The sequence below is a fragment of the Stegodyphus dumicola genome, chromosome 11 (genome assembly GCF_044657685.1).
Source record: "Stegodyphus dumicola isolate Sdum_Otavi_A_Nest chromosome 11, ASM4465768v1".
NCBI classification, from domain to species: domain Eukaryota; kingdom Metazoa; phylum Arthropoda; class Arachnida; order Araneae; family Eresidae; genus Stegodyphus; species Stegodyphus dumicola.
In genome coordinates, this window is record NC_140778.1 from 22557930 (window position 1) to 22584020 (window position 26091).

The 26091-nt window shown below is 34.7% G+C and overlaps 2 protein-coding genes across 2 annotated transcripts in view; both read right to left on the reverse strand.

Annotated features, from left to right (window-relative positions):
* Nucleotides 1-26091, reverse strand: part of LOC146993844 (uncharacterized) — a 222568-nt gene that overhangs the window by 37745 nt on the left and 158732 nt on the right. The gene's annotated exons all lie outside the window — the stretch shown is intronic.
* The window catches only part of LOC146993845 (uncharacterized), an 85425-nt gene continuing 78798 nt past the window's right edge, over nt 19465-26091 (reverse strand). Inside the window, exon 8 of the mRNA XM_085826254.1 lies at nt 19465-21137. The gene's annotated coding sequence lies outside the window, so the exon portion shown is untranslated. The remainder of the gene's footprint in view (nt 21138-26091) is intronic.

Genomic DNA, 26091 nt, shown 5'->3' on the forward strand with positions numbered 1-26091 from the left:
TTTTAGGGGGGAAAAATGCCTGTGCACAAGCCTTCTTTAAGGTACAACAGGTTTTGCATCTTCCCCAGATATGTTGCTCAATCAGTATGCCTAGGATTTCATCGGTCAGCGACTCGCACGTACAGCTAGTGGGGCACACACTGAAACTGAACTTTCACGTCAAGTCAAAGCCATTCCCCAGGATTACATTCAGAACCTATACGATTCAATGCCACGATGTGTACAGGCTCTCGCTCGGCATGACAGAAACCCAAAGTACTGATTTTCCAACATTTCTGACAATTCCTTCATGGTGTTGCATTTTTCACAAACATTAGTGTGTCTACAGCTTCCAGTGCCTGTTCAGCATCCTCTCGTATGTTACTGAAGATAAATGACTAACTGAAGACAATTTTTAATCTCTATTGAAATGCTCGTAATGATTCATTGCTAAGCACAAAATCTTAAATAACACTTGTCACTGCTAGCAATGCCTCATTCTGCCTCTAGTCCATCATCAGAAAATTCCATTAACCTGCTGTGGAGGAAGCTCCACGTTTATAAAATCATTGCCGTCATCTTCAAAGGCAGAATTACAGAGGTTCTAGGAATCCCATATTATCTTTAAATTCTTTCAAAGCTTTTCTCAAGCCTTTTCTTGTACAATGCAATCATAAAATGCTTGTTGAAATTCTATTCAGTATCAACTGTAATCTCCAAATGCGGCTTTATAAATTTGTGTCCATCATCTATACAAATTACACTGACCAAAAACAAAACAAAAACAACAAAAAAAAGCATTATCTAATTTTTAAAATCGCATTATCTTTGGGCTATGCCGAACTGGATGACGAAAGGGGCAATTCTCAGAACCCGCACATTTCCAGGAAACCCATGTAGCTAGGTTACCATTTTCACTTACTACAAAGACAACGCCAAACAATAATCGATTATCGCTCAGATTGGGACCACATGATCCTTCAGAAGCAGAACTTTCATCTGATTGGTTCATTTCTACCCGGGACAGAGTTTCAGCTGAGACATTTTTGGCAAGGTTCGAAGAACTATCACATAGCCTCTACATTGTTTCTGTAGCTAGGTGGGATTCTATTTTTCCTGAGAATCCTCCCATTTAAACTAGTATTACCAAAAATCTTGCTTCTCAGGAAAGTCCCGTCTAGCAGGGACTGTTGCTAGAAGTAAATAACCACTTTAATCAATACTCACGAATAATATAGAAAAATCACAATGACCAAAATTAGACTCGATCCACTAAGTATAATCCCCTTTCAAAACACGTTTCGCTTTTGTGATAAGAGGAGAGTGGAATGTGAAAATGAACATGAGCTCAGCATAAGAGCGTATAGGTAGTCTACCACTTTAGGTTTTCTACAAACAACATTCAGTGGATGAGTTGAATGTTGCCTTTATTTCCCTCAGAGATAGCTAGATGGTGTTACTAGGTGGCTTAAAGTACAGTCAAAAGTCTTTAATCCGGACCTCAAAGCTACAAACTTTCTGCATATGCTTAAACGCATGCGCATATGCATTTAATGTATAATGGACGGTATAAGCTAAGCTAAAATTATCTATTTCAGTTAATGTCGCAGATCGCGTTGTTCCTTAATCTTCTAATTGGATCCGGCTTATTATTTTTTGCTGACTGTTAGAGCAATTTTATAAAAAGTAAGCTTGAACTTTCGATTATGTCGAAAAGAGTTTCCGATTCTGGAGATATCAAAGGATTTACAAGCAAAAGCATGTTTTGATGTCCATCAAACAAAAAGTGGAATTGCTGCAAAAAATGGTTAAAAGCATGAAGAAAGTGACAGAGAGGTGATTTGTTTCTCTAACCATTCCGAAATCTGTTTATCAATTTCGCGCTGCTCTGCGGGAGGGGAGGTACGTCGCAGCGCGCAATGAACTGGAAGTTGATCTGTCAGCACTATCATCTTCAGGGCAGATGTTTTTATTTTATTCGGCTTATAATTCCTCACTAAATGTAGTATTTCATCTCGATGTACTCCGTCTTTGATATGATTTAAATCAAAATCATCATTATGAATATCATGAATACACATGAAATAGCTTTCTGATTGCAATTTTCTAATTTCGACTATGCGTAATGTATGCTTTACGCATGCGCACTTTGAAAGAAAAGTTTAATAAAGTAAACAAATAAATATTAAACTTTTTTTTGTAAATTTTGATACCCTTTAGATCATAATTGCTCTTTATTTCATATTTTTAATTTTATAATTTCTGCATGCCATCTTAAAAGATTTAAACTGATGAGCTATAATACAAAAAAACCGATAATCTGAAATCGCCGAAGAGTCCAAATTAAAGACTTTTGACTGTTTACGATAACCAAATGAGCACCACAGCATTTAATGGGTTAATATATGACATAATTACACAGATTGGAATTTGCTAGCAAGTTTGCCCTTGAAACAGAAAAGAAAATTAAAAATCCTGCTCCAGAGGACATTCCAGCTGGCAACTTTATGAAATTTATATACTACTGTTATGAAATAAGCTAGAGCGTGTAATATTAATACCAAAAGCCTAACATTCTATGTACATTTATTGTAAGCAATTCTAGTATTATTCTGTTATTTGTAACGAAATTAAAAATTGCAGCAAGAAGCAGTAGCTTTTGCTGTGATGTAGTTGTTATTAAGCCCAGTTAAATGTTCTCTTGCCTGTATGCAGCCTGGTGTGGGTGTGATGTGGCTATTCTCATTCTTGATTGTAAGGTAAAATTAAAATTTATAATCCATTATTTGCTTAAATGAATAGGTTTTCAATTGTAATTATTTATATTAATTCATTTTTTTAAAGCAAACTGGTGAATGCGATCTGGCGATTTTTTTTCCTGAATTTCTGCATGTATAGGTTAGTAAAAACTATATTTGTAATTATTTAATTTCACTACAAAATGTGTATTAAATGTATATAATTTGTGTGTATTATTAAATTTCAGAATGTAGTTGCAGATTAAATAATTACATGGTTCTGCTCGATTCAGGGTAAGAAATGAATATGGTGTACTTCAAAGGTATTCTTTCAATGCTGTGCGCATAACTCTATTTTCTTATTCAAACGTAATTGTATGGTGTGGCAGTGATATTGATGTGCCTTTTTTTTTTTTTTTTTTTTTTTTTTTTTGTTGTTGCTTACGTACTTATTTACACAAATTTCTTATTACATTCTGTAAACAAATTTATAATTTTGTTGTTGTTATTGAATGAGCATTGGTGCTAAATGTCTAGCTGAACAAATTAATATTTTTTTTAATATCAGCAAATATTTCAGTTATGTGTTCATTTGGCAGCATTTGCTGCAAACCAGTTTTAATGTTGCTTCTACTTAACCAGAAACATTAACATCGAAGTTAAGCCAAAGTATGTTTTGCCAGGAAGCTAATGTGTGCTATTTTTTATGAGATTCTGGCCATGTCTAACCATATCATTTTGCAGTGCCTTTCTTATTTTTTTGTCTGCCATGGTCCATATGATTTGTTTTTAGGATTGCAGCATTTTTAAATTGTTAAACTTGTACTCATCTTCAAACATGTCTTTTCACAACAGCAATATGGTAAAACTAGATATTACGATCCAGATTGGTGAGTTTTAAAAAAATTGCCTAATTGATTGTTTTCGTGTGTTTTAGAAAATCGCCAACTCATCATATTGCCGGTTATAAATTTGAATTAATTCTGTAAACATGCAAAAATATCTAAAACAGGACTTCAAGAAAAACAATGAAGAATCACCCACTGCTTGGCGCATTTTTAAGAATTACACATCCTCTGTATCCATATACACATCGACCAATTTTTTACTTGAAGAAACATCTTAGAATTGCACAACTGCACAGTTGTATTCGAGAAGTTGAGTATGCAGCTGAAATCATAGAATGAGTGTCAGTTTGTGTTTGCTTCACTGTGTTTCAACAGTTCTTGTGTTAAGTTGGCATTAAGGTAAAAAATTACAAGAAGAAAGGTTCAACGTAACCTTTGTATGTATTTATGGGATTTTGTCTTTGTAAGTAAAACAATGATTACCACATCAACAAATACATTTTAAACTATAGGAAAGCTCATTCTAATAATGTATTGAAAAAAGTGGAAAATGTGGGAAATATTTTTAATAAATTTCAGCACTGTAAAGTGGGAGGGGAAATATAGCAATCCATCATTGGCACGTCTTCGATAAAGCAACATGCATCATAATAATCATCTTTATGACTAAAGGTAAGAATCAGCCACAGTGCCAAAAAAAATAGTTCCTATTCTGTTTTGACATTCAAAGTTAAAATATGCATCAGATGATTGTATAGTTCATTAATGCCATATATTTTGTTAATTTCACAAAACTGGATCAAATTATTTCGTAACAGTAGTATATAAATTTCATAAAGTTGCCAGCTGGAATGTCCTCTGGAGCAGGATTTTTAATTTTCTTTTCTGTTTCAAGGGCAAACTTGCTAGCAAATTCCAATCTGTGTAATTATGTCATACATTAACCCATTAAATGCCATTTGGTTATCATAAACAGTCAAAAGTCTTTAATTTGGACTCTTCAGCGATTTCAGACTATCGGTTTTTTCGTATTATAGCTCATCAGTTTAAATCTTTTAAGATGGCATGCAGAAATTATAAAATTAAAAATATGAAATAAAGAGGAATTATGATCTAAAGGGTATCAAAATTTACAAAAAAAAAGTTTAATATTTATTTGTTTACTTTATTAAACTTTTCTTTCAAAGTGCGCATGCGTAAAGCATACATTACGCATAGTCGAAATTAGAAAATTGCAATCAGAAAGCTATTTCATGTGTATTCATGATATTCATAATGATGATTTTGATTTAAATCATATCAAAGACGGAGTACATCGAGATGAAATACTACATTTAGTGAGGAATTATAAGCCGAATAAAATAAAAACATCTGCCCTGAAGATGATAGTGCTGACAGATCAACTTCCAGTTCATTGCGCGCTGCGACGTACCTCCCCTCCCGCAGAGCAGCGCGAAATTGATAAACAGATTTCGGAATGGTTAGAGAAACAAATCACCTCTCTGTCACTTTCTTCATGCTTTTAACCATTTTTTGCAGCAATTCCACTTTTTGTTTGATGGACATCAAAACATGCTTTTGCTTGTAAATCCTTTGATATCTCCAGAATCGGAAACTCTTTTCGACATAATCGAAAGTTCAAGCTTACTTTTTATAAAATTGCTCTAACAGTCAGCAAAAAATAATAAGCCGGATCCAATTAGAAGATTAAGGAACAACGCGATCTGCGACATTAACTGAAATAGATAATTTTAGCTTAGCTTATACCGTCCATTATACATTAAATGCATATGCGCATGCGTTTAAGCATATGCAGAAAGTTTGTAGCTTTGAGGTCCGGATTAAAGACTTTTGACTGTACTTTAAGCCACCTAGTAACACCATCTAGCTATCTCTGAGGGAAATAAAGGCAACATTCAACTCATCCACTGAATGTTGTTTGTAGAAAACCTAAAGTGGTAGACTACCTATACGCTCTTATGCTGAGCTCATGTTCATTTTCACATTCCACTCTCCTCTTATCACAAAAGCGAAACGTGTTTTGAAAGGGGATTATACTTAGTGGATCGAGTCTAATTTTGGTCATTGTGATTTTTCTATATTATTCGTGAGTATTGATTAAAGTGGTTATTTACTTCTAGCAACAGTCCCTGCTAGACGGGACTTTCCTGAGAAGCAAGATTTTTGGTAATACTAGTTTAAATGGGAGGATTCTCAGGAAAAATAGAATCCCACCTAGCTACAGAAACAATGTAGAGGCTATGTGATAGTTCTTCGAACCTTGCCAAAAATGTCTCAGCTGAAACTCTGTCCCGGGTAGAAATGAACCAATCAGATGAAAGTTCTGCTTCTGAAGGATCATGTGGTCCCAATCTGAGCGATAATCGATTATTGTTTGGCGTTGTCTTTGTAGTAAGTGAAAATGGTAACCTAGCTACATGGGTTTCCTGGAAATGTGCGGGTTCTGAGAATTGCCCCTTTCGTCATCCAGTTCGGCATAGCCCAAAGATAATGCGATTTTAAAAATTAGATAATGCTTTTTTTTGTTGTTTTTGTTTTGTTTTTGGTCAGTGTAATTTGTATAGATGATGGACACAAATTTATAAAGCCGCATTTGGAGATTACAGTTGATACTGAATAGAATTTCAACAAGCATTTTATGATTGCATTGTACAAGAAAAGGCTTGAGAAAAGCTTTGAAAGAATTTAAAGATAATATGGGATTCCTAGAACCTCTGTAATTCTGCCTTTGAAGATGACGGCAATGATTTTTTAAACGTGGAGCTTCCTCCACAGCAGGTTAATGGAATTTTCTGATGATGGACTAGAGGCAGAATGAGGCATTGCTAGCAGTGACAAGTGTTATTTAAGATTTTGTGCTTAGCAATGAATCATTACGAGCATTTCAATAGAGATTAAAAATTGTCTTCAGTTAGTCATTTATCTTCAGTAACATACGAGAGGATGCTGAACAGGCACTGGAAGCTGTAGACACACTAATGTTTGTGAAAAATGCAACACCATGAAGGAATTGTCAGAAATGTTGGAAAATCAGTACTTTGGGTTTCTGTCATGCCGAGCGAGAGCCTGTACACATCGTGGCATTGAATCGTATAGGTTCTGAATGTAATCCTGGGGAATGGCTTTGACTTGACGTGAAAGTTCAGTTTCAGTGTGTGCCCCACTAGCTGTACGTGCGAGTCGCTGACCGATGAAATCCTAGGCATACTGATTGAGCAACATATCTGGGGAAGATGCAAAACCTGTTGTACCTTAAAGAAGGCTTGTGCACAGGCATTTTTCCCCCCTAAAATATAGTGCCTGGAATGCATCGAATAATGCATACTCTGTCATCATTATACTCCAGAGTGTAGCAAGATTTGTTGGAGAAACCAACTTGTTGCCTCAGAGCACGCCACGCACTGAGTTGCAGTGCTCACTGAAGTCGGAGGCATATGTTACTCAGCGACAGGGCAATCCTGCGTAGAGGAACCCTTGTATGCAGTTCATGTTGCAGCAGACAGCGACGAACACTTGTAACCGTGCTCCAATATTGTACTAACATACGAGAGGATGCTCTACAATCCATAACAGCCATGCAGATGAGGTGTTTGTCGTCCTGTGCTGTTGCGTGCCCCATTGCCAGGATTTCACCTTGTTTGGTTCTCGCTGTCCATTTCTTCCAAACATGCAGCACTGTTGTGGCATTGTGCTGCGTGCGGGCTGTGATTGTTTGATATGAAAGTCCACCCTCTTCCATACAGACGATGTGGCCTCGTTCAAACTTGTTGGTATGGCATCCTCCACTGTTGACGAGGCATACTGAGCACAAATTAAATGTTCACTGCAGACGGAGGATGATAAAAAGATTTCAGCACAACTTTACAGTCCTCTAGTACTGCCAGTTCTCATTTCATGCATGCATAACCCCTTTGTAATTCTAATCATTTGTATGTCTTAACTCACTTTACATTTCATGTAAGTTTGGTTCAAAGTGCATAATTCCTTCATGGTTGTGATTTTCACAAACATTAGTGTATATTAGGTAGTCCTAACTAAAAAAGAATCTTGAAATAAAAGTATGCAGTTGTCCAGATCAAATGTTTATTTTAAAGAAAAATATAAACAGCTTATACATACATGCATTGTTTTTATAGGATTCTGATCATACCTGAATAATTTTTCACTAAGTTGTATTTTACAATAATTCTTTCAAATAAGTAACAGTTACTTATCCATTATTTTAATTAAAAGAATTTTGTATATATTTTTGTTCTTATCAACTAATGAAAGGGATGTATATGTATTAATTTTATAAAATTCATGTGAATGTATGCAAATAAATTGTTTATAAATGTCACATAAGTTTATACCTCCTTAAACCATTTTCATGTGAAACAGAAGCCTTATTCATAACAATATAATCAAACATACCAAGGTATAATTTTATTAAGACCCTGAGTTACATCAGTATGAACTATTGGAACAATACTCATCATGAGTTGAGGATTATTTATAATTTGTCAGTAGGCATGTATGAAAATGGGTTTTGTAATTAATATTGAATGTATAACTTTTTCTTATCATATAAATACAGAAGGATTTCATGTCTGCAGATAATGTATTACAAGAGGCTGTTGTGTGCCAGTGGACAAGCTGGTGAGAAGCTGAACACTAATAGCTTGAATCCTGGTGAATGGACTGCCTGCATAAGCGTCGTCATGATTTTTCCACGTGTAATATGAACGCAAGCCAGTTTGCCTTAAAGCATCCCTTCTTTGAAAATATCTTCTAGTGTTTCATCACAAAAATCAGTCAAAAACTGTTTCTCAAGATTTGAAAAATGCGTATAAAGGAAGTCAAATTTAATTGATAAATTGTGCATGCTGGGATTGTATACTATATCATATACATTTTTAATATATTTTCTGTATCTCTAATGTTGAGAATTTTGATGTTTTAATTTAACCCTGAATAAAATGTTAAGTACTATAAGCAAAGTAAGCAGTATTGTATTTGATGTCAGAACAATATTTTTTTATTTTATACTTGTATATTTTTGCTTATGATTGGAATTTTAGTACAAATTATTTTGGCATGATATGGCCTGTTCTCATTTAAAATGCATTTTGTATTTTTTTTCTTCTGTTATTTGCATTATAATAGTTTGGCCATAACAACTATGGATGCCAAATCAACATGTATGGGAATAACTGTATTAAATTTTGAGAAAACCTTTAGGTGTCATTTATTATAAAGGTAGAGATGATTGTTTTTATAAATTCACTCATTCTTATCTATTTAAGAATTATAATTTAACATAAAAATATGAAAAAGAATAATATATTATAATACTAAATAAAATATACTTTTATATATATATATATATATCCAAGCTCACTATATGCACATTCAAAGAGATACATTTCTTTTTTGTGATGTATGTGATGATAATTTACTGTTAAGTATCTTAAGTTGTTCATAAATAGTGCTCATTTTTCATAATGCACCAAACAAACCTCACATAATTAATTTAATATAATATTATTGCAGAGACATATTTTTGAAATTGACATTAGTCCTCTATCCGCCCATCCCATAGAGATAACTATGGGCCAGCTTCTGGGCAGATTCCTACTGTCATCTACAATATGCCCAAGCCCTTCGCCAATGACAGTTGCTTCTCAACACCCGTATTTTACAATTAAATTCACGAATCTGATCTGGCTGAGTTTCATATCAGGGGAATTAAAAAAGCAAAATACATTCATTACCTAAAACCATTTTTCTCCAACTAGCTGGATGATTATGTGATTGGTGTGCATGGATGGTAATGGGAAAGTATATGATTAGATTTCTTCTAGGTCATAACAGTTTTTAATAATTAAAAGCTCTTGTTCTTTTTTCTTTAAATTCTTGTGTTTTTTTTTATTTCAATGCACGCTTTTTTAAAAGCAAACTGAATTAGCTGGATAATCACTACGAGTTTCTTGACATATTTAAAAGTAAAATATTGCATCTACATTCATTTTGAATAAATTGTTATTACTATAGTCTGCAATCATTGAGTTCATTTTAAGATTATTTGTGCTTTTTTTGTTTGTGGAATAGGAGGCTGTATTTTTTAGATTTTCTGTTTATTTAGCCAGTTTTCTATAGAAATTTATGTGCCCTGTCTTAAAAATTATGCATATCTTAATTTAAGTTTGTCTCATGTATGAACAATGCTGCTAGTCTGGTTGAGAAATTAAGAAAGTCTGACCATTCCATGAAAAATCTTTTAGAACAGCTCACTGATTAAAATACATATACACACCAATTAACTGTGCTCATCAAAAGTGCTGTATTATTTAATGCTTCTTCTGATGAGCGAAATTCAAAGCATCATTTCTCTTGTTTTCTGTGTATGAAGTTTGTAGCAAAATGAAATTATTATTATTTTTTTAATTTCATTCACTGATATCACTATATTTATGTGTCTGATAATGATCTGCTGCATAAGTAATATCTATATGCAAACATAAACCAAAATCTTGTTTTAGAAGAATCCCACCGGTTTCAGTTCTCAAATAGATAAGACCACACAATACTGGTGATACAATTTAGGTTTGAATTCTATCAAATGGGTAAGCTACATCTCTGTTTTTACAGTTTTCCCTATGTTTAATATGAATACAAGTCAGTTTCATTCAAAAAGTGCTCAAAGAAGGGCATCTCTTCTTTTAAGCAGATAGCCGTCAGGACCTTTGCCATAAAAATTCAACAGCTGAGCATGTACTAAAAGATAACATAGTATACAGATGTCCATTTTATAACTTTCAAATGAAGTGGTCGATTTAAATTTCACATCTGGTGCTATAGCAATATATGTGACTTGGGTAAACAGCCAGTTGATATGGTCTAAGGAACAGGGTTTTTAATTTTATTTTATTTTCGTATAGCAAACTAGCTTGCCTATGCATATATACAAGTCTAATTTATTTTTTACAAAAGATTCATATTAAAATACATACACATATGACAAAGAAATGTATGCACATAAACTATAACTAATAAATCAATTGAGCAATATGTGAACATAGATGTTTAATGGTTCAAGCGTCGTGTAGCAGGGTATGACTCCAAACCCTGTAGTGTCTGATTCAAAGCAGGCATAAAAAGTAGTATACAATTTATCCTTATAATGACACAAAAAGTATGTAATCAGAAAAAATATCATGTAGACAATCATTTACCCAACTTATAAGCTTAGGTAAAGGCCTTATCATTCACCTTAAATCTGTAGAATGGTCAGCACCCTTCTGCTTTGGAAACAGCTCCAGAAAGACATCTCTAAAAATTATAGGATTGTGAGCCAGTCGTATATAGATTATGTTAACCTAACCCACACTACAGAAAATGTGCCTCTGAACCATTACCATCGAAACTGCAATTTCAGAGTCACTATATAAGGTATTTCTCCCACTTTCCTAGCGTGCCTTCGTGGTGTAACGGTAGCACGCTGGGCCGGTATTCCAGAGGTCCGTTGTTCGATTCCCGGCGAAGGCGGTTGCTATTTTTCATCTCTCTTGCTTTCAAAAATGACTCTACAAATCCTAATGACTCTACAACTATGTACGCTAATCTCGATATTAAAGCACTGGTAGCTCTATTGGCGATTGTGCTACTGTAGAGGAGTGTAGAACACCATAGAATGGTGATGTATATTATTAGGTTTATTTAGGAGCAAAAAAATATATTAGAAATGACCTATCCCGGATTCGAAATCTGGCCTTAAAGACTGCCATCCAGAAGTGCTTCTAATTACATCATGAAAGCATGCGTTGAGAAAAAAGAAATTCCGTACATTCTTCCCCATTTAAAGGGCAGTTGGGGAGGTGGTAACCTAATCACCACCTGCAGGTTGTGAAGAATTATCGTCTACCACATTTTAGTTTGGGAACCACTTGGTTGGTTGGTTGAGCCTTTAGGTATTTATTTGAAATAGAAAATATCAGCGAATGACCGCCCCGGGATTTGCCTTCTGGGCTTCCCGATTGCCAGCCAAACGTGCTTCTAATTAGAACACGAAGGCAAGCGGTAAAGAAGGAGAAAATTAGTGACTTAGTATCTTATTTAATTTTGGCTGCACACAGTTTCCATCTGTGGCTAGGCGAATTTCCCGGTCAGTAGCATAAATCCCAACCAGGAAGGTTGGGTGCTTCCGCTCCTGTCAAATATTGCGATTTAAGAAGTCATTCACAATAGCTGATCAGTTCTACAATTATATAAATAATAAAAATTAAGAATGAAATGGAAAAATTAATGTAACGTTAGTACAAACATGAAGATGGAACAAAAAGATCAATTAGGAGATCACTTAGGGTCCGGTATTGTAGAGCATGCACATATACGTAGCATGACATCTATGGGGTGTAGGAGAGGATATAAAGCATGATAATGGTGTATGCTCAAAACATGAACCGAAGCTACTGCACGGTACATTTGGTTTTAACAACATCGATTTGTAGTCTCAGCGTGACAGTTCTATAGACAATATCTGGACGACTTTGTCTGTAAGTTTGAAAGAAGGCCAAAGTGCAACTATACACATCATGTCAGCAGTTTGGATTACATTTCGAACAAAGGGAGCAGCTATCTGAAGGTTTAGTAATGCTCATTGCCAAATTAGACTTTTATATGCCCGTAGCACTTCAAAGATTTTGCTGCCTCCACATACGTCTATAGTACAACGGCTCTTTCTCATCATTCCCTCTTTCTCGGCCTTGGATTAATTGCACTATGTACTCCCTTCTAAAAGCTGCAGTGAGAATTTTTATTTTTGTGGTGCCTTTGCACTCTTTCTTTGAATCTTTAAGCACATTTTTGCAACGCCGCCTTTACCTGATGCCCTAAGCACGTGCTTACTTTCCTTAATGGCTAATCCAACTCTGGTAGTGGTTTTCCACAAACAACCACGGCAGGATATGAAGAACTGATATCTTGTCTTACAGATGATGAGTTGGGTTCAGTTTATTTAGTTATGGCAAAGCATTCGAGGGCTACCTGTCTAAGGGAAGAGATGGCTTTGTGAAAGACTTTCTAAGGGAAATTGGACTGTATATAGGTTACACATATGGAAACCATGAAAACACTTAGTTAGCATCCAATCTGCTCGCCGGGATTCGAACCTCGGCCCGAGTTCATCGGCTTTACCGCCCGGCCACTGGAGAGCCGTCTTTAGATGATGCGATATCTATGCTAATGACGCCCATCATCTGGTGGTGGTGACAGTGGGTGAAATTCTAAGATGCATGCAATCTATTACTGGACATCCAATATGGCTAAAGACTTGGCTATAGTTTTCAGCGCCTAAAGACAACTGCAGATTTCGTACACCTTCTGTTTTCTAAGTATACCATCCTATGTTACTATTAGTTACAGCAGCACGTTTTAATAAAATGCACTTTTTGCTAATAACGAGCCATATTACAAATAGAGAACATATAGCAAAAGTGTAACAGAATGCGAGCGCCACCTAGTGATGAATTTCACGAAAGCCACTGAAAACTGGGATCTGGAATTTCGTTCAGTCTGGCAGGCCTTGAGTATAAGTTGGCCTTGATGATTATTAAGATATCATCTGTAGCCAATATATGGGGAAGCAGCGTGCCACGTTGAGTCTTCAGTTTTACAGTTCTCACCTTGCCATCTTTCCCAGGAATTAGTCGAATGACCTTAGATAAAGGCCAATGCATTCATTTTTGGATTTCATCTCCTATTAGGACTATTTCACCCAGCCGTAGCTCTGACGATGGATCCTTCTTATTTTGGGCCAGAAGGCCTAAATATTCTTTCCTAAATCTACGCCTTAAATCATTTTTGGCAATGTCTAGCCGTTTCCGAAGACCTTTCGAATCGCAGAAATCAACATCGCGAACACCTAAGCTACGATTCTCGATGAGAAACATGGCTGGGGAAAGTGGGATTAAATTATCCGGATTTTCGGGCAGATAGGTAAGAGGTGTAGATTTAATTATTGACTCGCAGTCGCACAATACTGTGTACAACTCCTCAGGTGTAAGAAATGCGTTACCGAGTGTCCTTCTCAACAGTTCCTTTACTACAAGAACTAAACTCTCCCACCAGCCTCTTGAAAGCATTATCTGCCGGGTTTAAATAACTTGGTACATGGCGCCAACACTGAGAAGGAATCAAACTGTTTATTTCTTTTACTCTATTCGCACCGAACACTGACCAATCACCACGGTTCTTAATCCACCAGAGTGCTACCATAGAATCACTCCATGCAATAATTTTCAAATCTGGCAAATGAAAGGCAGCGTATACTGAATGTACCAGTCTCGCACCAATGCAACAGGCCATCAATTCTAACCGGGGTATTGTCAGAGATTTTAGCGGCGCTAGCCTGGATTTGACTCTGATCAATCGAATTTTGACTCCCATAGGCGTTACAAGTTCTAATGTATACACATGCACCATAGGAGCTCTTGTGTGCATCAATGAATAGATGTAACTCTGAATTCTCATTTATCTCTACATATCGTGGAATACTGATTTTCTCAAGATATTTAATTTCATCCTGCCACTTCTGAAAAGTTTTCTGAATGTTATCTGGCAAAGGGTCCTCCCATTTTAATTTCATAGTCCAATCTTCCTGTAATAGTAACTTAGGTAACAATGTAGTTAGACTCAAAAAATCCTGCGGATCAAAAATTTTATGTACCATAGCCAAAATATTACGTTTACTTATATCATTATCCATTGAAAAATTAAGAATACATTTTAATGTATCGTTATCCAAATCCCATAAGATTCCAAGAAGACAAGTTATACATGAACTACGGGAAATACAATGACCTGGAACATTACTTTCCCAACTCCGTAGGTCAAAACATCCTCGAGCCATTACTTCTGTCACCTTAACTATAAAATTTTCTTGCTGTTTAATATCGTGAACCCCGGTGACACAATTGTCAACACAAAACGAATGCTTTAATTTTTGGGTCACATCGTCAAACTCGGCAGGGGAATTATCCAAGAAATGATCTATTGATGGAAAGAGTTGGAACGGAGACGAACAAACGCCGAACACCACTCTACAGTGTCTGTAAATCATAGGTTCTTCGAGAGTTGGAAGAAAAAAACCTCAAATAATTTTTATGTCCTGGGATAATACTCAGCTGAAGAAACTTTCTCTATATCCAATGATAAACCAAAGGAATACAATCTAAACCTGTCAATTATATTAGGTATGAGTTCAGTTAAATTCGGCTCTCTATTTAAACAATCATTTAGGGACGGTTGATTTCTCTCTCGGGCTGAAGAGTCGACACCGGCCTTACCTTCATTGTCTGGCTAGTATGCTTTATAACAGGTCTATGGGCAAATAAGAACTCAAATTATCAATTTCAGTTTCAGGAACCTTTTTTTAGGTCTTCCCATTTCTTAAAAACTACCTTATAGTTATCTAACTGAATTTCCTCGTTAACACATTCTTTGAAGTCAAGACTTATTGTTAGGTAACAGAATTTCAGATTTAAAGGGTAGTGGCAATTCATATCGACCATCAGGAAGAACATTTAAATTCTCTTTAAATTGCTTAACGGTGTCAGAGTGAGAAAGTTTACGTTTAACATTCTCTGTTGGGTCTATTATGCCAATGGCATCTAAATTCCAGAGTTCAGTTACGCTAAGATTAGCACAATGCAACGAAACTACATTATTGCACAAATTATTTTCTAGTAATGCTGGAATAGTAGCTGAAGTAGGTTCTTTAGATAAGCTGTTCACTTTATCAATCACAGTGTATCCGAATTTAGTCTCAACTACAGTTACACCCGAGTTCAGTTTCAGAGAGCTGCCAGTAATAATGTTCCCAATGGCATCTGCTCCTAAAAGCAACTCAATGTAATATACTTTAGCTTTCAAGTCAGGCAAGGTAATATTTCTTTCTTTTAATTCTTTCACGGTATTGTGATCAACTACTTTTGGAACACATTCACATAATTTTGTTTTGAGATAGTACTTCAAAGTTATGGTCGTAAGTGCCCTCAAATTATCTTAAATTAACATCAAACACTAAATGGGAATGAGGACTTATCTCTCTCCTCTCAAACAAACCGTTTATAATGGTTTGTTTCGATTTAGGACGCAGTTGCAAAAACGGGATGACCCTTTATGAGAGCGCCACTGTCCGAAATCGTACGAACAGTAAGTTGTCTACCTTCGAATACTATTTTTAAAACAAGTGTTTGCAATACACATTTTCATTAACAGTTGACTGATTAGACAATGCAGTACTTGAAATTACAGTACTGACAGTTTCATTTCGCTTTACAGGTTCTCCATTTGAGCACATAATGTGATAGTGAAATTCATCACAAGTTAAACATTTTACTTTACTTTTGCATGCGCATGAACTATGTCCACTTTGTAGGCAGCGAAAACAGGTGCGCTTTTGCACCTAAAGTTTTCGTTTATCTTCTAAAGACATTTTGCGAGCAGAAAAATATTCCACAGAATTGTGGGATTTTTCACAAAAAAAAATACAATGTAAATTTCGCCTACCTGTATTGTCTTGAACATTTAACAAGGTAGCAGCTGTAGAGCAACCCGGAACATTAGCATGTGGGCGCAAATGTGCAGAACGTGAAGCTCCCAACCCGGTACGAGCAAGCTTAATCATTTCCTCACTTTGCACTTCGTTTCGAAGAAAGCACAAAAGTTTATCCAAAGAGCGCGCACTATCTTGCTGCGACGCAGTATCTTCCATCGAGCGGCTTCTTTCCCACGCACGAAGAACAGTCTCTGGTAAACAGGACTCAACAAGTGGCTCTAAAAATTCTGCAAATTTTTCCTTAGTTCTACCGAGGCTTTCAAGTGCCATGAGCTTGCTCTCAAGTAAATCATAAAGTTCAGCTAAATCTCCTTTAATTCGTCCAACAGCATTTTTCATTACTATGGAAAGTAGATCCCGTACATAAAACCGAACCAAAAGTTCATCTCTTCTGAAGCGTTCTTTAAGTTGTGCAATCATCTTTGAATAGTTTTCTTTAGTTGGCAGAAAACTTGTTACCAGTCTTGACGCTTTAGAATCTGCTACCACACATTGTAACAGATATTGAAATTTGTCTACATCCACAATAGAATCATCTTTGTAAATTTTTTAAAACTGGGACCAAAAGGCCAGAAAGTCTTTCAGTTCTCCACTAAATTTACTCAATTCAAGTTTCGGAAGCTTGAATTTTCTTTTTTGCTTGGTAGTTGTTCCTTCCGTAATCGAATTCCTTTCTTTGCATTTTCTAACAGCGAACAAACCAAGCAGAACTTGTCTCGGTATTCTTCTGCTTTCAAAAAATCCTCCGAATATTCGTCTTGAAGAGTAGCAACAAATTCGAAACTTACTTAGCAACAAATTCGAAACTTCTTGAGTTGTTTCCAAATGCGTGAATTTGTCCTGAATCTGTTTAAACAACGTACTGACTTTGTCACTTTTTAAACTTTTGTTTCCGTTCTTCGGTGCTATATCGTTGCAGCATACCGTAAATGCTGTTCTCCGAAATTTTTGCTTTGACTTCAAAACTTTTATATCCATATTTCATCAAAAATATAAAGTAGCAGACGCCAGATTTACTATCTTGCAACTCTCACGGCTACAACGTGCAGGTTTCAAATTTAGTAATCACAGCAGGGATTATTAATATAAAGATTTTCATATGGATATCTCACACAAGTGGAAAACGTTACATTACTCTATCAAGTGCATACATATACTGAGTGAAAAGGGAATTTCCCCGCTTAGCTCGCAGTTAAAGAAAAAATAAGAATAATAAAATATAGTCCAATCAAATGTAGTGCTCCTTCTGTCGACTTCGCGCAGCCGTTACATAATCGTCTGTCTGCAGCATCCGACTACAACAATTACAATTAAAATACAGTGTCTCAAAAAAGTGATGGGACACTTGTGCTTTACAAAAGGAAACTGCAATAAAATAAATTTAAAAAACATGTAAAATTTTTTGTGGGTGCGTTTCATACTTAAATTTAGTAACAATTATTATATAACATACATTTTCGCAAAATATTAAAATTTTAATAAAAATACAGTTGTTTAGAACGGAGTAGAAAATGACTCACTTAAGTGATGGGACACTTACTTTTCCATCAAATATTTATCCAAAAATTTTACTTTTTAAAAGGTTTTAATATTTTGTTGGATTTCCTTTTACTTTTAAAACATGATTTAATCTTCTTGGGATGGATTCGACTAATTTTTTTGTGATTTCTGGAGTGATTTTACCCCATTCTTCTTGAAGCACTGATTTTAGTTGTTGTTTTGAAGAAATGGTGTGTTTGCGAATTCTTGATTCCAATTCTTGCCAAATATTCTCTATGGGATTTAATTGTGGAGATTGTGGGTGTTTTTATTATTTCAGGACAGTTATACAGCAGCCAGAGTCTAACGTTCAAAGCACTGTGCTTGGGGTCATTGTCCTGGTAGAATTTAAAATCGTTAATAAGCTTCAATTTTCGTGCTGAAGATTTCAAATTTTGATTTAAAATGTCAATATACTTGTACTGATCCATTATACTGTCAATAAAAACAAGATTACCAACTCCAGCGAACGACATACACCCCCATACAATGACTCCTCCTCCACCATATTTTACTGTTAGCACCAAGTTCTGTTTGCGAAATTCTTCCCTGGGTTTTCTCCACACCAAGATTCTACCGTCAGAACCAAATATATTAAATTTACTCTCATCAGCAAATATAACTTCATTCCAGTAATCAGAATTCTTATTTATGTTGGATTTTGCGAAAGCCAGTCTGAGTTCTCTATTCTTTACGAAGAATTTTTTCCTGGCTGCTCTACCGTGATACCCAGTAGATCGAATTACTCTTCTAATAGTCTCAGAATTAACAATTACTCCATATAATGCTTGTAAATCAGCAGAAACTTTAGGAGCACTCATTCTTGGATTTTTTTTTTTAAAATATTTCGAACGATAATTCACTTTATTCCATTGGATAGCTTTTGATGGTCAGCCAGGTCTTCTTTTATCCTGAATCATATGATTCTTTTTATATCGTTTAATGATACTGAAAACTGTTGAATGACTGAAGTTAACTGTTTCAGTAGTTTCTCTAATAGATTTTCCACGTTTAATATGCAAATTAATAACTAATTTTCGAATTCCAGGCAAAGTTTCTTTTCGTTTAGCATTCATGGCTGCACAGAGCTAAAAAACACAAAAATTCCAAAACAAACTGGAGAGAAATACTGCAGACGATTTTATAAATTATTGGCAATTGCTTTTGAGTAAAAATAAATACCCCAAAAGGTATTTTTATTGCTTACTTCAGACGATTTTTGTTGCATAGTACGTAGTGTCCCATCACTTAAGTGAGCCATTTTCTGCTCCGTTCTAAACAATTGGATTTTTATTAAATTAATATTTTAATATTTTTAGAAAATGTATGTTATATAATAATTGTTACTAAATTTAAGTATGAAACACACCCACAAAATATTTTACATGTTTTTTAAATTTATTTTATTGCAGTTTCCTTTTGTAAAACACAAGTGTCCCATCACTTTTTTGAGACGGTGTATATTAAGTTTCACTGCAAATTGTGAAAAATGCAGTTCAAGTACATTTAGTGAAATCACAGAGGAACTGGGGTGAAAGTTAAGCTATGGATTTCTAATCAGATTAAAAACAATTTGAATAAGCAAACGGAATACAAGCGAAAAAAGAATATGTAAAAAACATCAATGAAAATCATATTAAATATTGCCAGAAATCTATGTAATTAAATATAAAAATACTTTTTTATTTATATAAGTATTTAAATTTAAAATGAAATTATATTGGATATCTCAATTCATATATCACATCTTTGTTATTGCTTTTATTACATATATTGTATAAATCACATTCTCTGTACACTTATTATACATATACAGTCAAAAGTCGTTAATTCGGACACCCATAATTCGGAATGATCTATAATCCGGACCTCAAAACTAAAAATTTTCTGCGCATGCGCCGCGTTGACACATGCGCATAGGCGTTTACGCGTGCTCGTAAGACCCTTTACGACTGCGCATATGAGTTTGCGCAAGTGCAGAATACGTTTTCGCGTGCGCGTTTTATTATAATGGACGTATAAGCTAAAATTATCTAATTATCTATTTCAGTTAATGTTGATGATTGCGTTGTTCTTAATTTTCGAATTGGATCCGGCTTATTATTTTTTGCAGACTGTAAGAGCAATTTTATAAAAATAAGCTTAAACTTTCGATTATATCAAATAGAATTTACGATATATATTTGTTAATATGTAAAGGATCTAAAGCGAAAGTATGTTTTGAAATCCGAAATCTGTTTATCAATTTCACGCGGCTCGGCGGGGGGATCGCCGCGCGGCGGGCACGTAATGAATTGGAAGTTGATCTGTCAACACTATCTTTATCTTCAGCGCAGATGTTTTTATTTTATTTGGCTTATAATTCCTTACCAAATGTAGTATTTCATCTCGATATGCTCCGTCTTTGATATGATTTAAAACAAGTTCCTCGTCATGATAATTCGCTTTCGATAGCGAAGAAAGTAACAGAGGTTATTGAAAACGAAAAAATTTAGATTGACAAATTAGTCGGTGTTCTCGACACAGCAATTATAGGACTTGAACAGCGTAACTTTGTAACTGAACAAGAAATTATGTCTGTTTAATAGAATTAAAGAGAAAGTATTATCACATGAAACGAAGCAAAACTTAAACAACTTACATTGAAAGAAATGTTTAATAAAGTAAACAAATAAATATTAAGCTTTTTCTTTTTGCAAATTTTGATACCCTTTAGATCATAATTGTTCTTTATTTCATAAATTACGGTTTCATATTTTTAATTTTAGAATTTCTGCATGCCATCTGACGAGATTTAAACTGATGATCTATAATCCGGAAAAATCGATAATCCGGAATCGCCGAAGTCCCGACGAGTCCGGATTAACGACTTTTGACTGTATATATTACATAGCATTAATTATGGCCTAGTAAACTGATATCTTTACATACAACCATCAGTGTTAAACACAGGCTCAATTTACATAAATTTGTTTTGATCTCAGCAGCAAATTACAAGAAAAAGGATACTGCTTTTAGTTTCAGAAATTTTTAGCTTTTTATCATATAAAATAGCATATAAGTACACTTTGGAACATCTAAAATCCTACGTTGAATTTTCTACCATATTGCTCAGCATGCAATGCCAACAAAATACCTCCTGATAACTCCCACGTCTCTGGCTGATCAAATCTTCATATCACAAAGTTTTACATTTTCCATGTTTATATCAGTTTGGCCAAATAAACATTCAAAAGTAGATGTTCACATTACATTAATGCAGTCATCAAGTATACATGTTTCAGCTCACGCTGAGAATCAGTTTACCTGTTCAGTTCAGTTTCAGGCTTTTTCCATTCTAAGGCTCAGAATTTTGCTAGTGCAAACAAGTGTTTAAAACTTTTGGGTACACTAAGTATCACCTTCAGATGAATGCTGAAAGAAAAAAATCCTTCTAATGAATTATATGCATAATTCGCTTGCTACATAAAAATCTAATTAACATTTACACCAATAACTTTTTATTGTATAATGTATTGATAAATTATAATGCACAGTTAAGCATTATAACTACATTAATTTTATTATAATTTAAATTATAATAAACTAATATTTAATTTTTAATCTATTTATAAACAAAGTAAACAAAAATAAAAGGCAGATTTCAAACAGGTTTGTTCAATAATGTTGTCAGTTGTGCCTCGATTAATTTATAACCATAATTAATTATAATACCTAAATATTTCTCATAAGCACTTTACCCAAACTTTCCGAAAATATTTTAAGCAGCCACGGAAATTTCAATTTCGTCACGGTGTTCAGAAATCAATCGCCTCTGAATTTTAAAATTAGTTTCTGTACATAGTGGTTAATTTCTTTTTACTAACTGATTTGCTTGTAAATGGGCTCTAATTCATGAAGAAATAATAGAGAAGGGCTTCAAGAAAATGGGGATATCTTAATGGTCTGTACAGTTCTGAAACATTTTCTCGTTTTAACGAAATCGTGACTTGTCGATATGGCTCGTACTAAGCAGACTCCTCATAGCGAAGCAGTTCCACCTGATAAAGGTACGGATCCGGTTTCGGACAGCTTGAATACGGCGGCCACTGATATGGACCAGGACACGGAGCATGTTTTTACGGAACAAGAAATAGCGGCATTACGTGATGAAATTATGATAGTGGAAACAAGAGTCGAGGAGGGACTTCGTGTCGTACAAACGTTCGCTGCACACAGGCCTGTTACGGACCGAGATTACACCACGGAGATTGGAAAAAAGATGATCGAAGAACGCAAGCAGACTCTTCAGAAGCTGAGGGGTAAGTTGAATTTTGCTCTTTATCATGCAAGCACTACACAGCCAATAGCACAACAGAAACGTAAACCATGTGATACATCAGATAGCGAGGATGACTCGGAAGGATTTCAAAAACCACATAAAACTGCTAAGAAACCCGTAAATATCACACCAAGCACTATTCCCACCCAAAACAGCTTCACGGCACTTCCGCAACCTAACATTCATTCTACTCAACCCACACAACAAAATAATAGTTCACAATCACCAGATGCAAGACTTCCAAACTACAGCACACCTACCCCAATTATGGTTAAGCCGACAGATGGCGCCACACACAACCAATACATCAAAAAACTTACTACACTTACACAAGCTACTTTCTATGCTAAAATAAGTGGAGAATACTTAAAATTGCTACCCTCAACAACTGATGACCACAGACAACTCACCACAGATCTACAAAAACATAACATCGAACACTACGTCATTACACCTAAACATAAACGCCCAGTCAAAGTAGTCATTAGAGGCCTACCCATCACCACAGACACACATGAAATTTCCACTGAACTTACAAACCTTGGCTACACAGTACACAAAGTAGTTCAGCTCACCAGATTCAAAACCAAACAACCCATGCCACTATTTCAGATCCAACTTATGCAGACACCCAACATTGATAAAATCTACAATGAAACACACCTAGGTATGTTCATCATTACAGTTGAAAAATACATCAACAAAAACATTACACCACAATGCCATAATTGTCAACGTTTCAACCACTCTTCAGATAATTGTTTCTTCTTACCTAGGTGTGTTAAATGCGCACAACAACATAAAACCACAGATTGCCCTACACAAGGAAAAATAGACAACCCCATCTGCACAAATTGCCACAAAAATCATCCAGCTTCCTATCGCGGTTGCGAGAAATTCCCCAAAAACAGAAACATAAATAATTCACCAAATTACACTTTTGCCCCAAACAATACCACCTCAAACATACCTACATCCACGCAAGGCAGAACATACGCGCAGGTTACATCCAACAACACACAAGACACTCGAAACCAGAATACGAACGCCACATCTAACGCGAATATTTTCACTGACATATTTTCCACGTTAAAAGAACTTAATAATATTTTCGGTAACAATAATATCTTTAAATTCTTTTCCATTCTTAAAAATAATTTAGAACAGTTAAAATCAGTAGATACACCTATGGAGAAACTCTTAATTTTATTTAACATATGTGAGGAATCTAACATCTTTAATTAAATAATAGAAAAAAAATATATATATATAAATTATATCTTAGATTTTGGAACATTATATACTGCTTGCATGAGACCCCTCAGCTCTATTACCAAAAATAACAGCTTTTTCTACCATTGGCCAATACAAACCACCTGACCTGAAGATTCTCAAGCCTTCTCTCCGCCCATTGACGCCGCCTTCTACTCCACACCTCAGCGCATCGACTTTCGTCCTAGGATTTAGCCTCCGAATACTTCTCCCCAAGTGCATGTGTCACCAATTCACTTTCAACTGGACTCTATGCCATATACTTTGCTTATGGACATGTTTCTGCCCATCATCACTCTGCCGGAACGCACTTATGGATTCAACGTTCGAAAAGAGATTCAGCCTCGACAGGGATAGGACTCTTCAATCCAGCCGCCCTTTGAAAGGAACCTGACGGTTCATGGATGATACAGTTCTGAAGATAACTGCATGTGGGAAGGTGGACTGAAAGGTGATGACCTGCAAGCTGAAGGAGACAACACAGACAGCAGTAGCAGCAGTATTACATTATTTGAGATCTAGAGACAGTATAGGACAACAATGAGAGTCAGGATTCACATAAAAAATAATTAAGATATTTTATTAGATAAAAAAATTAATTATTTTATTAGACAAAATAAAATATCACTATTAGTATTTAGTCTAATTCAAATGCAGGTTTTCTTTATTTTTTTAAATACATAAAGCTCAGAGTTACTGATTTTTCCATGTATCGGTTTCATTTGTTATTTTCTTACGCCAACTGCATCCTTTGTACTTAAATTACTTACAGAGTTTTCAATAGAAATAGTAAAAAGTAAAAAAATACATGAGTAATGTGGCAAACCTATCTATCTAGAGAAAGCTCATTTAAAACATTTACTGACACTGGGAAAATGAAAACTACATTCCATGAAATAATTGTTTTCAAGTAACAAAAAAAAAAAAAAAAAAAAAAAAAAAAAAAAAAATTTAAATTCTGGAACCTTATATAAGCACTTGAGACTTTTCATTTACACAGAATTCTGTGTTTAATTAGTTCTGTTACGAATTTAAGACAAAAATAATTAAACTAATAGTTTTAAGGTTGCTAAGAGAAATTTTAGATTTAATTTGAATGTGCTAACATTTGTGGAACATTCTGATTCCACCCATTTTTTGTCTGCCATCTTTCCCCAAGCTTAAGATGCAAAAGACAATGGCCATTTTCAAAATTAGCAGCACACTAAACATTACCAAAACAACAACAAATTAACAATATTAAAAATGCAGGAAAAAAATTTTTTTTTACAATTAAAATTAGAGTTTCTGCGCAAAACCAAGCAATTCGGCCAGCAGGTAAAAAAGCAAATTTTTGGGTCCACAAAACTAAAAGTTTTCATTTGTCCTACTCGTCAAAAAGACACTTAAAGTGTAGAAACTGACTTTATTTGTAATGGATACTATGCTGAGTCAATACATGAGAAAATTTAATAACTTTAATATTTCCTACCACAGTTGAAAAAAGTGAACTGAAATTTTATGTAACTTTATGATAAATAAAGTCTGCCTGAGAGAATTTCTATATACATACAATAAAGCCAGACTATCGGCTATTCAAGTAACTGGCATATTTCAGAAAATTTTTCCCTCGAAAAAATTTAGTGAGAGATTTTTAATGCCATAATACAGCTATTAACACATATACACTGTCACCAAAGTGTGATTTACTTCAATAATAAATAAAGATGATGTCACAATGCAATCATAGTAGTCTGTTTTGGTTTAATGTGCATTTGACTAATTCTTGAAAAGCTGGTTTAATTTTTGAAAAGATGGATTAAGTATTTCTTATATATTTGAAAAGATGGATTAAGTATTTCTTATATGTATATTTTCTTCCCATTTTCAAAAACTTTATAAATATCAGATTCATGAAGTGTAATATTCTCAAAGTAAGTGTAATATTTCATTATCAACATATTCGACTTTAAAAATAGGTAAAGAATGGCAATGCAATGTGAAAAATTCTAAATGATTTAGCTTTTTACATGCAATATCCATAATTTGAGTCTCTGAATAATCTGCTTCTGCTGAAATGATTGGCAATGTCTCCTTCAACTTTCATGTTCAGAAGAGTTTCACAATCGGATAATATATTTTCTTTGATGTTGAAAGCCAACAGAGTCTGTAAGCTTTTATGTCTTAAAAGCATTTTTCAGAATTTGATATTGTTATGTGTCTACAGGTATGTAATGGATTGAATGCACTCAGATCCGATGATGGCTTCATAAAATTTATTTTCCAAAGGAATAGATTTCTGGAAGTTTAAGAGATAAAAATTAGTTGCCAAGACCAATGCCAGCTTGGCACTCATTAATTTGGTGAGATACCCATTTAATTTGTAATTAATTAATTAAATTAATGTTAAATGTACTTATCACTATAACCTTGTTTTCCCAGCAACATTTCACACTGTTGAGGCTTTTCATGTTACATTATGCATGACGTACATTCACATATAATTTCAATAAAAGTATTTACATATATTCAAACAACCTAAGAACATCATTTTAAAGTATGCTTTTGATATTCATGTTCCTATTTCTTGCATCCTCGTGCTTTCGTTTCTTTATGATTTGACCGCAAATGATCAGCATTTGAAGGAGCGTCAACCCAAATACAACCACATACAGCTTCTCATTGTCAAGCACAAGCACGACTTGGCTGCCAGAAAATGGATGAAGACAGTCAAACAGCTTACTTTACGAGATGTTCAGCAAGCAATTATTATCAGCACTTGTAAGTGCTGTAAAA